The sequence below is a fragment of the Nylanderia fulva genome, unplaced genomic scaffold (genome assembly GCF_048542155.1).
Source record: "Nylanderia fulva isolate GAGA-0341 unplaced genomic scaffold, ASM4854215v1 Scaffold25, whole genome shotgun sequence".
Taxonomy (NCBI): domain Eukaryota; kingdom Metazoa; phylum Arthropoda; class Insecta; order Hymenoptera; family Formicidae; genus Nylanderia; species Nylanderia fulva.
The window spans coordinates 1,112,243-1,126,389 of record NW_028190314.1 but is presented as its reverse complement, the minus strand read 5'-3'; the positions used below and the strand labels follow the sequence as shown (position 1 = coordinate 1,126,389).

Genomic DNA, 14,147 nt, shown 5'->3' with positions numbered 1-14,147 from the left:
TATTAAATTATAGCTGAAAAATATTAAAATACAAAAAAATATTAGTTACCGCAGCTAAATTTTAAGTGTCCCTATATGTATATGTATCTGAAATTTAATTATTATGTTTAAACTTTAGCTACGAATAACTAATATTTCAACTGGGAATTTTCTACTAACAATAAATTATAGCTTAAAAATATTAGAACACAGAAAAAAAGATTAGCTACCACAACTAAGTTTTAGATGTCCCTATATCTGAAATTTAATTATCATATGTCTAAATCTTTTCTACGACAACTAATATTTTTAACTGGGAATTCTTTACTAAATTATAGCTTAAAAATATTCAGTTATCATATAGCTAAAATTGAGGCATGTAATGATTAAAATTCAAGCGTAATACAGGAACATCTAATCTTCAATAATAACTAATTATTTGTTTCCACGGAAAAACATCATGATTCACGAATAGACACGTGCGGATGTTTCTCCGGTGTTACGTCGAAAATTGACATTTCCTGTCATTGCATATCTGCACCATGCTTAGGTGTCGCGAATTCTCAAAGCAGAAGAAAAAAGAACGTAGGAGGAAGTAAAAAAAGAGAGAGAGAGAGGAAAAGAATAGAGAAAGAGAGAGATGCAACAAGAGTGCATATTATCGTCGCCTATCATACTATCGTGCAATTATGTTACACAACGTCGTTACACAACGGCGTTTTACAATAAAGGCACAAACCCGGGTGTATTTCCGCACTGCGTTATAAATAAACCACTCGGTTATGCTTGGCCATTATGCATGCGCATATTGGCGACGTAACCACCGCGCGCGTTACGCCCGCGTGTGCATATATGCGCGCGCATGCACACGCATCGCAGAACGGACACGGCGGGGTGTAATGGCACAACCCGAAGGCGCATCCTGCCGACTCGAGAATATAATCGCTAAAATGATCTTTCCCTAGTGTACTTACGAGGCGCAAGGAGAGATTTGGGCCGTCGCGTTTTACGATTGTCTGCGCCGCACGCATTTAACTCTTTAATGCACCTTCCCGAGGCTGTTTCGCGCGTTTTACGCCTCCTAAAACGCATCTCTTTCTCTCTCTTTCTCTTTTTGTCGGCCTCTTTGCGTCGATTTTCCGCGCTTTTCCCGTCTGTTTTCGTCTCCTGAATTTTTTTGTCATTTCTATACGGACAGAATTTTCAATTTTCTCTTTCAGTTTACTCTGAAAATCACGGTAATCGTAAGACAATATAATATTGGAAAAATTTTATAAGGGATTCTCTGATTAAATATTTACCACAATAAAATATTAATATGTATATAGTAAAATTAATCGAACATATTTTATATCTAATTGTGTAGATATTAATATTTTTTATTGTGGTAAATATTAATCAGAGAAACTCTTATAAAATTCTTCCAATACCATATTGTCTCATGATTACCATGATTTTCAAGGTAAATTCTAAGAGAAAATTCTCTCTGTGTATGTTTCAATTATGCCCTTCTTTTTTCTCGTGCTTTTGCCGCGATTGTTCTTTGTGATGTCGATACATTTTGCACGCGGAGATTATTTTCATCGGCTCTTACGGACGAATTATTTGAAAATACTTTTACCAATAGTTAATTTTTTTCAACAATGTTCTATTAAATTTAATTAGATGGCGCGACATGTTTGTTGCAATATATTTTGCATCTTTCTGGAAAAAAAAGTATTCAAGTTCTGTTTTAAAATTAAATTGTTTATTTTTCTTTCGGAGAAAAGCAAACGATTCTTATCAATAAAATATGTCAATATACGATTTCTTCTATATCTTTGTGATATTCTCTCATCTTGATTAAACTTATCTATAAGTTCTAATAAATGGAAAAGATTCTAGTTCAAGATAAAAACAAGGTAATACAGTATTATTTTATATGTTACTGAAATCAAGATATATAAGAGATACTCAAATGTTTCCTAATCAACTGAAGATGGTCTAAAAGAAGGACCAAGATGTTCCATTTAAATAGAGAAGTATTTTTTCTAACAAAATTGTTGCGCGCCTAATTTCTGCTATAAAAAAAGCTCTCATTAACCCGTTTACATCTTGAATTTGTAGTTATCTAAAAAAATTGGTAATTTATAAGAATTTCTGAATACAAAACGGTGATATTAAAAGGACGTAAGAATAAGATTGAGTTGAAGGATTTTGTCCGATTTTCATCTGATCGCGCGGTCACTCGGCGACTACGAATAGCCGTCGAGCCGAAGTTAGGCGGCCCGGTGCATAATTAATCAATTCGCTCCTTTCCAGAAGCGAAGATTGCGGTTGATTGAAAATCGATGCGAGCCGTATTCACCTTCGTTCTCTCGGCCGTGTCCCGATACCGAATAAAAGGACCGTTTATTTTTGAGACCTTTAAGCACATCACCGACGCGAAAGAAAGATACGTTCGAATATCGCCATTGCCGTATCGTCTCTTGCATAATTGATCCTCGGGGTATAGATAGGGTAATATGGTATCGTGGTCTCTCGCGGCGCGACGGTCAATACACTGTTGAATAATTGACGTATGGTCGCGTTCTCCATTTATTTTCTCGCGGAGAGCATTTTCGCTCTCCCGATTAAGAAGGGAGGGAAAAAATCGCGCTAAAAAAAGAGAAAGATAGAAAAAATTATAGAATCGCCAAACACCGATTAATAACCAAGGCGTCGATTAATCGAGGTTGAACTTCGCCGAATCGCGTTAAAATTGTTTCTCGGCGCGGCCGGGAAGAAGGGAAAAAGGAAACCGAACGAGCGAAATTATATCGCGACACCTCGGAGACCGAGCGCGGTTCATTATTAAACACGCGCCGAGGCGGTCGAGTGATTTCGCGAGTTTAATTCGGTCCACCGTCGCCGGGAGTCGAGCGATTAGTTTGTCGATCGAGCTTCGTTATCCTCCCACGTCTCGCATCTCTCTGTTTCTATATGTCATCTTCTTAGACGATAGTCTCCGCATTTGTGTTTTCACGCTGGCTTTGAACGCACGAGGGGCATAATTTTCGCGGTTGGAATAGAACTGGCCGGTTCGTCGCGTCTCTTCGTCGTCTTCGTCGTCGTTGTGGTGTGAGTATCGGCTACAAATACATTTCGCATAATAATAATAACGATCCGTGTGCCGTTACTCGTCTAATAATAGATGGGATAGTATCGATCGACACCGCGACTCGAAAAGACGATATCTTGTCGCGTTACCCTCCCATCCGCCGCCATCTCGCCGCGTAATCTCGGCTATTCGCGTTCGACGTCGCGCAACCAGCGGTTTTACAGACGCGATTAATTATTTCCTTACAGACGACGATTATTGGAATTCTCTTTCCTCGAGAATGCACCCTGTCTCTCGATTTCAGACTTTCCGCTCGCGCCGACGTTCTGTCGTTGTCTGTATTTTTGTAATAATATTATTAGTTGAAGAATTTGACGTGAAAAATAATCGTTTACTAATAGCTGCAGAAAACGAGAATTATTCTTATTATACACAGAGAGAATTTTCTCTTAGAATTTATACAAAATATTAATATATGGATATTAATATTTTTTAAAATATTAATATATGGATATTAATATTTTTTATTGTGGTAAATATTAATCAGAGAAACTCTTATAAAAATTCTTCCAATATCAAACACTATCCCACAGTTATCATGATTTTTGGGGTAAATTTTAAGAGAAAATACTCTCCGTGTATTTTCCCTCTCTTTATTTGAAATAATTTAATTATTATTTATTTGAAAAAAGGATAAAATATATTTTTCATACACCTATATTTTGAATATATTTTTATAAATGGTATTTTTTCGCCTTGAAAATTTTTATTGACGAAAAAGTGAGTATAGTATGAGTCAACATTTTTACAAATAATTCGAAATAAATTTGTATTTTTTTTTTTTTTTTTACCAGAAATGGGAATTTTTTCTTATTTGTGAATATTATCGTTCTGATCGTACATGTTTTGACTCTCTCTTCTGAATTAATCCGGGAATCGCGAATAATGTAATTCCGAAATAACGCGGCGGCGATAAAAACGGATCAATTCGTCCTCGAGCGGAGCTCGTATCGTGCGGCATCTTTATCGGCCGGCCGGCTTATCGAGCCTGTTCCACTTACATCTTTTTATTCGCGGTTAGATTATTCTTAATGAACGCGACAGCTAAAAATAACAGGGCGAGCTCTCGACGGTCGTCCCGCGAGAAATCGTCGTACGATGGTTGGATGGATGGATGACTGGCTGGCAAAATCCACCCTTATCGGTTTGCGCTCACGATAACGCTATTTATATCCTATTATATTCCTCTATACGAAACGATGTCGTAGGAAATACATCGTATAAAGATTAACCGCGCCACGAAACCACCGTTGCACTTTGCACCCGAACTATCGAACACACTCTGTCTCTCTCTCTATTCTTGCGCAGTGAGCTATAGAGTTATGTAGGAACGCAATTAGAGAAGATCGAATGTGATTATAATAACGTCTAACGTAAATCTCAAGTTTTGAGTTTTCCATTTGTTTATATTCGTATTTTTCAATCGCTTTATTTTATTCAAATAAAATTCCAATTAATTGATTCAGTCAAGAATCGATTATCGTTACGACTTATTCTTAGAACTTACGAAGACTTCTGTTTTTAAAACACGTCAATACTAAATCGATTAGTTAATTTTGTCATTATTATTTGAGAAGAGCGACGAATTTATAGCCATTCTACATCGTCAAAATAATTATTATATAAATCATAATTAGTAGTTGAATTACGACAGTATTTTAAATGAAAAGTGGCATCGGAGATATACTTCCCCATATTTAATTCACAACATTATTTATAAATTTAGCCGCAGCTATTGTACATGTATTATATATATATATATATATATATATATATATATATATATATATATATATATATATACTATTCCGCCGCGCATATTTATCTCTATATAATCGCTGGATAAAATAGGTATTTAATTTTATTACATTTTACCTCTCGATAAAAGTACTAAGTAGCCTAATTGCCGCGGAAAACGTCGCTTTCGATCCTCCCTCGTGTCGGAGCTGCAATTTATTGGCCCCTAATGGAGACTTTGCGCGCGCGTTAGCGGCTCGTGTATATTTAGCGCGACTATATAACGATCGACGGGCTAAATGCGGGAAGATACAAAGTCAGCTGTACGGCTGCTACGAAAGTGCGTGCTCGTGTGTACAGGTAGCCCGCGCGGGAAAACGAATGCGTCTCTCGATGCTCGCTCACGTGTTCGCGCAAACTTCTCGGGGTCGCTGAAGTTGCAAAGAGGAAGAGAGCGAGAGACAGGAATATATAGAGCGGTATTTCACTGCGACTGCTATTTTCTGCGTTCGGTCTCTCCCGAGAGCGAAGAGAGAGAGAGAAAGAAGGAAATGTCGCGCGAAACGATGAGGCGATTCGATCGATGCAGATGCGCGTTTTAACGTCGCTGCTTCGAAACCAAGTGTATCTCGCGATGGACAGAAATAAATTTCCCGTATAGGAACATCATTCTTGAAAATTTCAAGCGAACCGTGTAAGCGAGAAATGTACATGTTCCGTCTGCGAACTATACAGTCGTTTAAATGAAATGGAGAAAAACTTATGATCGAATATAGTCGTTCTTATATTGTGCTAGGAGAAATGAATACGATTCAGTACTATATTCGAAACCTCTATAAAGATATCCTTAATTCTCTTCGATTTTATGTCAAGACCAATTCAGTGGAGTATTTCGCGTATAATTCTCTTAATACGCAAAACATAATACATGATTATTTTTATAATGCTCAAAAGGTTCCTTAAAAAGACAAAATTGATTGTCATATATTATAATTATAGCGCTATAGCGATAAAATTAAAATGAGAACGAAATTAATTTCATTCTCCGAAAGGTCAACAATCGAAAGTTGAGATAAACATTCAGCGAGTTAATCCCGTAAGCCTTATTTAAATTTAAATATAAATACTTGTCGCGAAATAAAATATATAAGACGCCTCTCTATTTAGTAAAAAACAAATATATGCATAGAGAAAATTTTCTCTTAGAATTTACCCTGAAAATTATGATAATCGTAGAGCAATATGGTATTGGAAGAATTTATAAGAATTTCTGATTAATATATTTACCACAATAAAAATATTAATATCGACCACAATAAGATATTTAATCAGGGAAACTCTTATAAAACCATAATTGCCCCACAGTAAATTCTAAGGGACAATTCTCTTCGTGCATAATTTAATAAAATTTATAACTGAATACTTGAAAAGTCGCTAGTGATAATTTAAAAACACAACGTTTCGATGAACACAAAAACGTTTTTGACGAATCATCATAACGATAGGACCTTTTTTTCCCTTTCAAACTGTTTAACAAACTCGAATTTATGTTACGTTAATTTAAATTTATTTTAACTATATATCATGTAAAAATGACGTTTCGATAATTTGGCTGCACCTCTATCAATGAATTGATAAGGACCATACAACCATATGGTCGAAACGTTGTGTGTTTTTAAATAAATATATATTCTTTGGCTGGTTGGGTCGATTTCAAAATCGAGAGTTCATCGTTATCCAAATATATGAAGAAAAGGAATTTTTTTTTATTATTAGGATTTTTATAATTAGGAATTTTTTTTATTAAGCAGGAACCAAGTATTTGAATACTTGGTTCCTGCTTAATAAAAAGAAATTCCTTTTCCCTATATATTTGGATAACGATGAACTCTCGATTGTGAAATCGACCCAACCAGCCAAAGAACATATATTTATTTATAATAAAATATATGGGGAAAAGGAATTTTTTTTTTATTAAGCAGGAACAAAATATTCAAATACTTGGTTTCTGCTTAATAAAAAAAAATTCCTTTTCCCCATATATTTTATTATAAATAAATATATGTTCTTCGGCTGGTTGGGTCGATTTCAAACTCGAGAGTTCCTCGTTATCCAAATATATGAGGAAAAGGAATTTTTTTTTATTATTAGGATTTTTATAATTAGGAATTTTTTTTTATTAAGCAGGAACCAAGTATTCAAACACTTGGTTCCTGCTTAATAATAAAAAGAAATTCCTTTTCCCCATATATTTGGATAACGATGAACTCTCGATTTTGAAATCGACCCAACCAGCCAAAGAACATATATTTATTTATAATAAAATATATGGGGAAAGGAATTTTTTTTTTATTAAGCAGGAACCAAATATTCAAATACTTGGTTCCTGCTTAATAAAAAAAAATTCCTTTTCCCCATATATTTTATTATAAATAAATATATGTTCTTCGGCTGGTTGGGTCGATTTCAAACTCGAGAGTTCCTCGTTATCCAAATATATGAGGAAAAGGAATTTTTTTTTATAATTAGGAATTTTTTTTATTAAGCAGGAACCAAGTATTCAAACACTTGTGGTTCCTGCTTAATAAAAAGAAATTCCTTTTCCCTATATATTTGGATAACGATGAACTCTCGATTTTGAAATCGACCCAACCAGCCAAAGAACATATATTTATTTATAATAAAATATATGGGGAAAAGGAATTTTTTTTTTATTAAGCAGGAACCAAATATTCAAATACTTGGTTCCTGCTTAATAAAAAAAATTCCTTTTTCCCATATATTTTATTATAAATAAATATATGTTCTTCGGCTGGTTGGGCCGATTTCAAACTCGAGAGTTCATCGTTATCCAAATATATGAGGAAAAGGAATTTTTTTTTATAATTAGGAATTTTTTTTATTAAGCAGGAACCAAGTATTCAAACACTTGTGATTCCTGCTTAATAATAAAAAGAAATTCCTTTTCCCCATATATTTGGATAACGATGAACTCTCGATGTAACTCGCGCCATATAAAGTGCTCAAGTACACGTTAAACTTGGACTAATGAATTGGGAGTGAGGTGTTTCACTCACCCCCTCTGCCACCCTGTTCTCTCTCCCCGGCCCGCGTGCGGCTGTATGTAGTGTTCCCATAGCAGCATTGACCGCTTCTATTTATATAACACTCTCGTACCTTCGTCGCGCCCCCGCGCGCGCGCGCGCACCGTCTTCGCGCTTCCATCCACCCGGCCATTCGACCCCTTGTCCTGCACGCGCTCGTGTCCCGCGTCGTGGACGTACGGAAATATATACAGGTGCAGAAGAGCTACTACCCGAGTCCCCGTGTACGTGTGTGCGTATATACGTACACGCGAGAGGCGCGCACGTGGGCGGATTGTTCGCGAAGTAGACGTCGACTTACCTAGATTCGCGAGCGGCGCGCTCGTCGATTCCCATCGATTCGCCCTAGCCATGCGAAAAGAAAAGCCTCGAAGGGGGATGAAGAGGGGCGCAGAGTGCTATTTTCAGCTATTTTCTACGAGACGAGCGAGTTTTTTTTTTCATTTTTTTTTTTTCATTTTTTCATTTTTGCATAAATGATAACGAGAAATTAATTCGGGCTTTAGGAAAGATGACTCGATCGTTATCCATTTTGTTACTAATGTATTTTTAAGAGATGAGGAAACGTTGCGTTATACTTAAATGTCGCAGACGCATCGAACTTTCAGACAGAAGTGATATTAATAAGAAATGTGGAGATGAAGTTGGCGAAAAGAAAGAAATCTTTTAAAGGTATCGTTTTTCTTTTATATGACAAGTGTTATATCTTTAAATAACGTTCGCATGTTTGTGTATCTGTATGTGTGTATCAGTTTCAAAATATCCGTCATTCATATATTAACTGCGACACATATCTAGCTACGCTCGATTATGTCTGTATAAATAAAAGCGACTTATCGGACTCGACAAACTCCTGCGGTTATTTTAAGTCGCATAACGACGGTAACTTTTTTTTATGACGGATAAACTCTTGATTATCGACAAAGTCTGGTCGAACGCTATTAATAAAACAAGTGAACGCGTGCAACTCTCTGTCTTTGTACTATTTTTTAATAAACGATAAGTTTCCCGATAAATATAGCAGGCCGTCGTAAAGAAAGGAATAATTTTATTCGGATATTCCAGGATGCGAGATATACTATTCGACCTTGATTTGGTAACACAACCTCCGCCATTTTTATCCGACATATATATGTGCAGGACTTATATATAATATCCAATTTTGCCGTCAACTCGGGACATTTGATCTTGTCTATTTTTTTTTTTTTTTTTTTTTTTTTTGCTAATGTTAACAAAATTTGAAAAATTTTCAAAGCTATATATTCTGGAACTTGGAATAAAACCGTATCGCGCGTAATAATTTATAATGGTGCAAAAATAAAATTATTCCATCTTTCGAGATACGGATCAACGAAATATATCAAGTTGGTCGGTTTTAAATTTTCGCTCTTTTTTTAAGCTTCGAAATCTTAATACTACGTAAAACACGAGAAATAGTTTCTAACTTTATATATATTTGTTTGAGTCATTTTATATATTTGTTCAAATCGTTGTGTATTTTTCCTATAAAAAATTGATAAACTTGAATTTCCTCAAATCGGAAACCATCAACTTTCTCTAGTAAACTTTTGCAATTTATTGTATTTTATATGAGACGATGGAAAAAGTAGGAAGAGATTGACATTTTTTATTTATGACTCGAAGACAAAACGGTAACTTTCCAGGATTTCTAGTAATTTTAGATCCCGGGTAATTTATGCGCAAGCATTACCAAGTTATTGGAAGACTCTCTTCTATATCTATACACCATCTCTCTTTTTCTCATCTCTTTTATAACAATTTCTCTTAAAAATATCAAAAATCGATATGTCTTTCTGAATAAAATTATCCTGCGCGATTTTTTTTTTTTTTTTTTTTTTTTTTTTTTTTCACGCTCGATTATTTGAAATTTCCGTGCAAGATATGCCTCTGAGGAAAGCCACTCGACCGAATGGAAATGCAAGCGAGATGGAATTTCGTTAAGCAAGGCGTGCTTAGGCTTGCGCAGAGATTAGATCGCGAAAGGACGCCCTTCCTACGGCGACGAGTATATAGGAAGGTCAAGGTCTCTCGATGATGGATTAACGCGTACACGCGTGGCACGCGATTTAGAAACTACTGCCGGGACAGCCCGATACACGCGCGAATTTTATTTTCCCGGGGCATGCGGAGGAAGAAAATAGCTCTTTCGAAAAAGTTCAAGCTTCGGAAATCGATCTACGAAGACTCTTCGAGTTCTCGTCCGCGCGAATCGATTGCAATCCTGATTAAATGATTCCCTCGTCAAATATTTAGACACGATCTAACGTTACTTGCTGCATCTAGCTTTAGTCTTTTCATGTTCGCTTATTTCTAATATAGCGTTAAAGATAGAACGACGATTAAGTTTAATGGTGTATAAATGTAGGTAAACATTTATTTTTCGACACTTTTCTAAATAATATGCATCAATCCGCGAACTTTTTCACGAGATGCTTCTTTTTGCAAAGGATCGCGCTGGTATGGTAACAGCAGTCGTATACTTTCTGCACGATCATTTATGGAAGAAGTAAGTTTTCTTTTGAAAAGTGGGTCGAACACAAGTGCACGATACTCGCGTAACGGGTTGATGTCGTAGAAAAGAACAGGAGCAAATCCCGGTGGCAAAATCAATGGAGCGCTCGTATTCTTTCCAGCGAGACATCTTTGATTTCTTCTCGTGTCTTTCACGTGGAGGGAAACGCGCGAAAACAAACTATGGAATCTACCAACTGTCAATTTCGTAAATCGCAAAACTACGGAATTTTATTCCACAAAGATTTGCGACGAAACTTTGAAAATTTAGATTTATATACACTTTCGGTGTTGACATGAAAAAGTAGTCTATATATGTGTGTAATTTAGAATATTACGATTTTCAATTATGATCAATTCCTCTGTCAAAATAGAGGAAATGTAATCAATTATATTGAAAACTATATATATATATATTTGACTATATATATTTATATGTCGAACTATTTATATTCGAGAAACTTTATATACGCGATTTAAATACAGCTTTGCAAAAATATAAACAGCTATTAAATATTAAAACATTTAAAAAATATTAAAATTGCTGATAAATTAAGAACTATTTTATTTTTTTACTGTTGCAATATAGATAAAAATTTATATATACACATACACATTATAAAAATAACGATAGTATACCTATGTATAATTACACGTACAGAATTTTTTCTTAGAGTTTACCCTGAAAATCATGATAATCGTAGGACATATTTTTAGACCACAATAAAAATATTAATATCTACTAATAAAATAAGTTTGATTAATTTTACTTATGTACATATTAATAGTTTTTATCGTGCTAAACATTTAATCAAAGAAACTCTAATTTGTTCCAATACACTATATTATCCCATGCGATTACCATGATTTTCAGGAAAAATTCTAAGAGAAAATTCCCCTCTTTCAAGAGATCTAGTTAGAGTGTTTGAATAAAATAATTTAAAAAAAACAAGGATTTTTGGAAACATTGTAAATGGTAATATCATTGCGTGTTACGAGACAGGAGACATCGAAATATATATACAGGGTGTCCGGTAACTAACGGACCAACGATCACAAATGGATTCTTTGGTCAATTTGGGAACGATTTTTCCTCAGCGAAAATGTCGAAAAAGGTCATCATTTTTTACAACTTTCCAATATATTTGTCATTATGTATCTTTATAACTAAGCCTCAAATTAAAATTTTATTATAGTAAACTCTACCTGAAATTAACCGAAGAATATAATTATGTTAGACTTTTAACTCCAAAACGTATAGTTTTCGAAAAACCCATTTTTTTTTTCAATCGCTTATAACTCGAAAATGATTGACTTCTCAACATTTTTGCTAAGGAAAAATCGTCTCCAAATTGGCCAGAGAATCTTATATATTATATTTAAAAGGCACTGCGATATTTTTCAAACTCTATTAGTAAATACTATCAATATTGCAGACAATTACAAAAAACTGTACATGGGAGTGTATTTATATATGAATTCTACGAATTAAAACTATATTTCTTTTTATTTAAGAAGACAATTTTATAACATATTTTATATACAATATTTTCCACATTTATATTTTTAGAAAATTAATTTTTCTTTTCTTAAATAAATTATTTATTTAATAAAATTAAATCTGCCCTTAATCATTGGTCCGTTAGTTACCGGACACCCTGTATATAATATATATATATATATACGCACACAATGGACGCGATATTCGGGCTCGCCCCGAATATTCGGAGCATCGGCACGGGTTACACGAGCGGCGTGCTCTCTCGGCGTATATATACGTATACTCGGGGTAGGATTAGCGAATTTGCCGCATACCGCGCGCGCATGCACACAATCGACCTAGCGTCACACATTGCCGTTAATACCGACACGCGGCCGTCGAGGCGCACACAAAATAGCGGCCGCGCGTTTATTTTCGTCGACACGATTTATTTTCGCCCTCTCTCAGCACCTCACCGGCTCTCTTTCTCCCTCCGATGATGCTCCCTAATCGAATACCAAACGCTGCCGTTTCATGTCGACTCGCTTCCAGTCGTCGGCAATTAACTTAAACCATCTGTAACAAATATGTCGCGATTTATCAAAGAAATATGTCGTGGAAGATGGGATGAAACGGAAATAACAGCACCGCGAAATGATTCGAATCTATTCATCTCTTTACACACGTGAGAGTTCTTTTTCTTTCTATTTTGACTCCAATTTTTGTACACGTAATCCGATAGATTTTTATACATAATATTAACAAAAGTAATCGGTGGTAAAAATTTTCCTCGATCGACCCGAGTATCGTTCCACTTTGTACGTATATCGCACCCTACTTTAGGATTAGTTTAGGATATTAAAGCATATTCCCTTGCTTAATTTTGAGCGTTCACTCTCGCGCATAAACGAGTGCAATAACGAGTGCGATGAGGACTCGTTGCGTCACACAAAGGGATGGATGGGAGAGAAGACAAGATGGCCAAACGAGCGAGCGAGGAGGGAAGCGAAGGAGGATCCATATAGCTTGAAATCTATTCAAGACTCTGTGTTGGTCGCCTGCCAATTCTATTTTCTCGAGCGAAGGCGGGTTCGCATTGTGCCCGCGCTAATTTTGTTACAGCCTGCCGCCCTGTGTTCGCGTGTGGGTGGTAGATGGTAAAATAGTGCTGGTGCTTCTATTGCCGTTGCAGCTTCCGTCCATTTCTTCGCCTTCGCAGAAATAGCGCGTCTCATCCTTTGATTTCGATCCTTTAGGGTTAACGAGTTCGATTTCTCGCTTCTCCCACAAATTCCTGTCATATCCGTCTGACAAGCGAAAACAATTAATTGACATTTCTTTTTCGCGAGCGTATCGAAAGCTAGGTCGAGGAAAGTCCCTCTATATATCCGTGTTTTTCGCGCGATTGACAAAAAGAATTAAGATTCCGGTAGCGATGCGAAACGTTCTGATAATTTATCGCAATCGAGGGAAGCGAAAGATAATAACGAGGGATCTATACCGACAGAAAATGTGTCGTAAATAAAAAGTCGCCGCTGTATTTTGTAGCCGTTTGTAATCACGTTGGATCACAACTGCCTCCATGCAAAAATGATATACATCCGTGAGAATTATTTCCAATGTGCAATTGCTCGTGACGTTGAGAGTTATGGACGCTAGATGCGCGCTCGTAAAAAAAAAAAAAAAAAATTGAATTCACGGCGAAAGCCGTAGCCTGAAAAACACGCCGATCGATCGCGCACGTGAAACGTTTCTATTTTCGTCCGTTGCTGCACCGACCAATGTTGTCATCGATTACTCATCCCGCGTTGCTCTTTGCTGCATTTTTCATCGACGCTCGCATAAAATGCTTTCAATGCGCGATGAAAAATATAGGCGTCGCCCGCTCATCTCTCCCTTCTTCCATTCGCGTTTAATGCAATTCGTAGCGAAATTGTACCTCTAAATCTTACCCCAAGTGGGACATTTCAATAAATTTTAACTCTTATCGAGATAGCAGTGAAATACTTTTAAACTGCGAGATACTTCAGCGCGATGGCGCCGGACATTTATTACCCTTTTATGCGGTGATACATACGTATGTTATGTATATAGGGTGCCCCGGAATCTTGACAAATCCGGTTACAAATTCTACGAGTTGATAATATTTTTCTTTTTATTTTAAAAAGAAAAATTC

General features: G+C 35.9%; 1 protein-coding gene across 4 annotated transcripts in view; it reads left to right on the top strand.

The window, feature by feature from the left end:
* The window catches only part of HDAC4 (histone deacetylase 4), a 122,052-nt gene that overhangs the window by 24,236 nt on the left and 83,669 nt on the right, over positions 1-14,147 (top strand). The window lies entirely within an intron of this gene.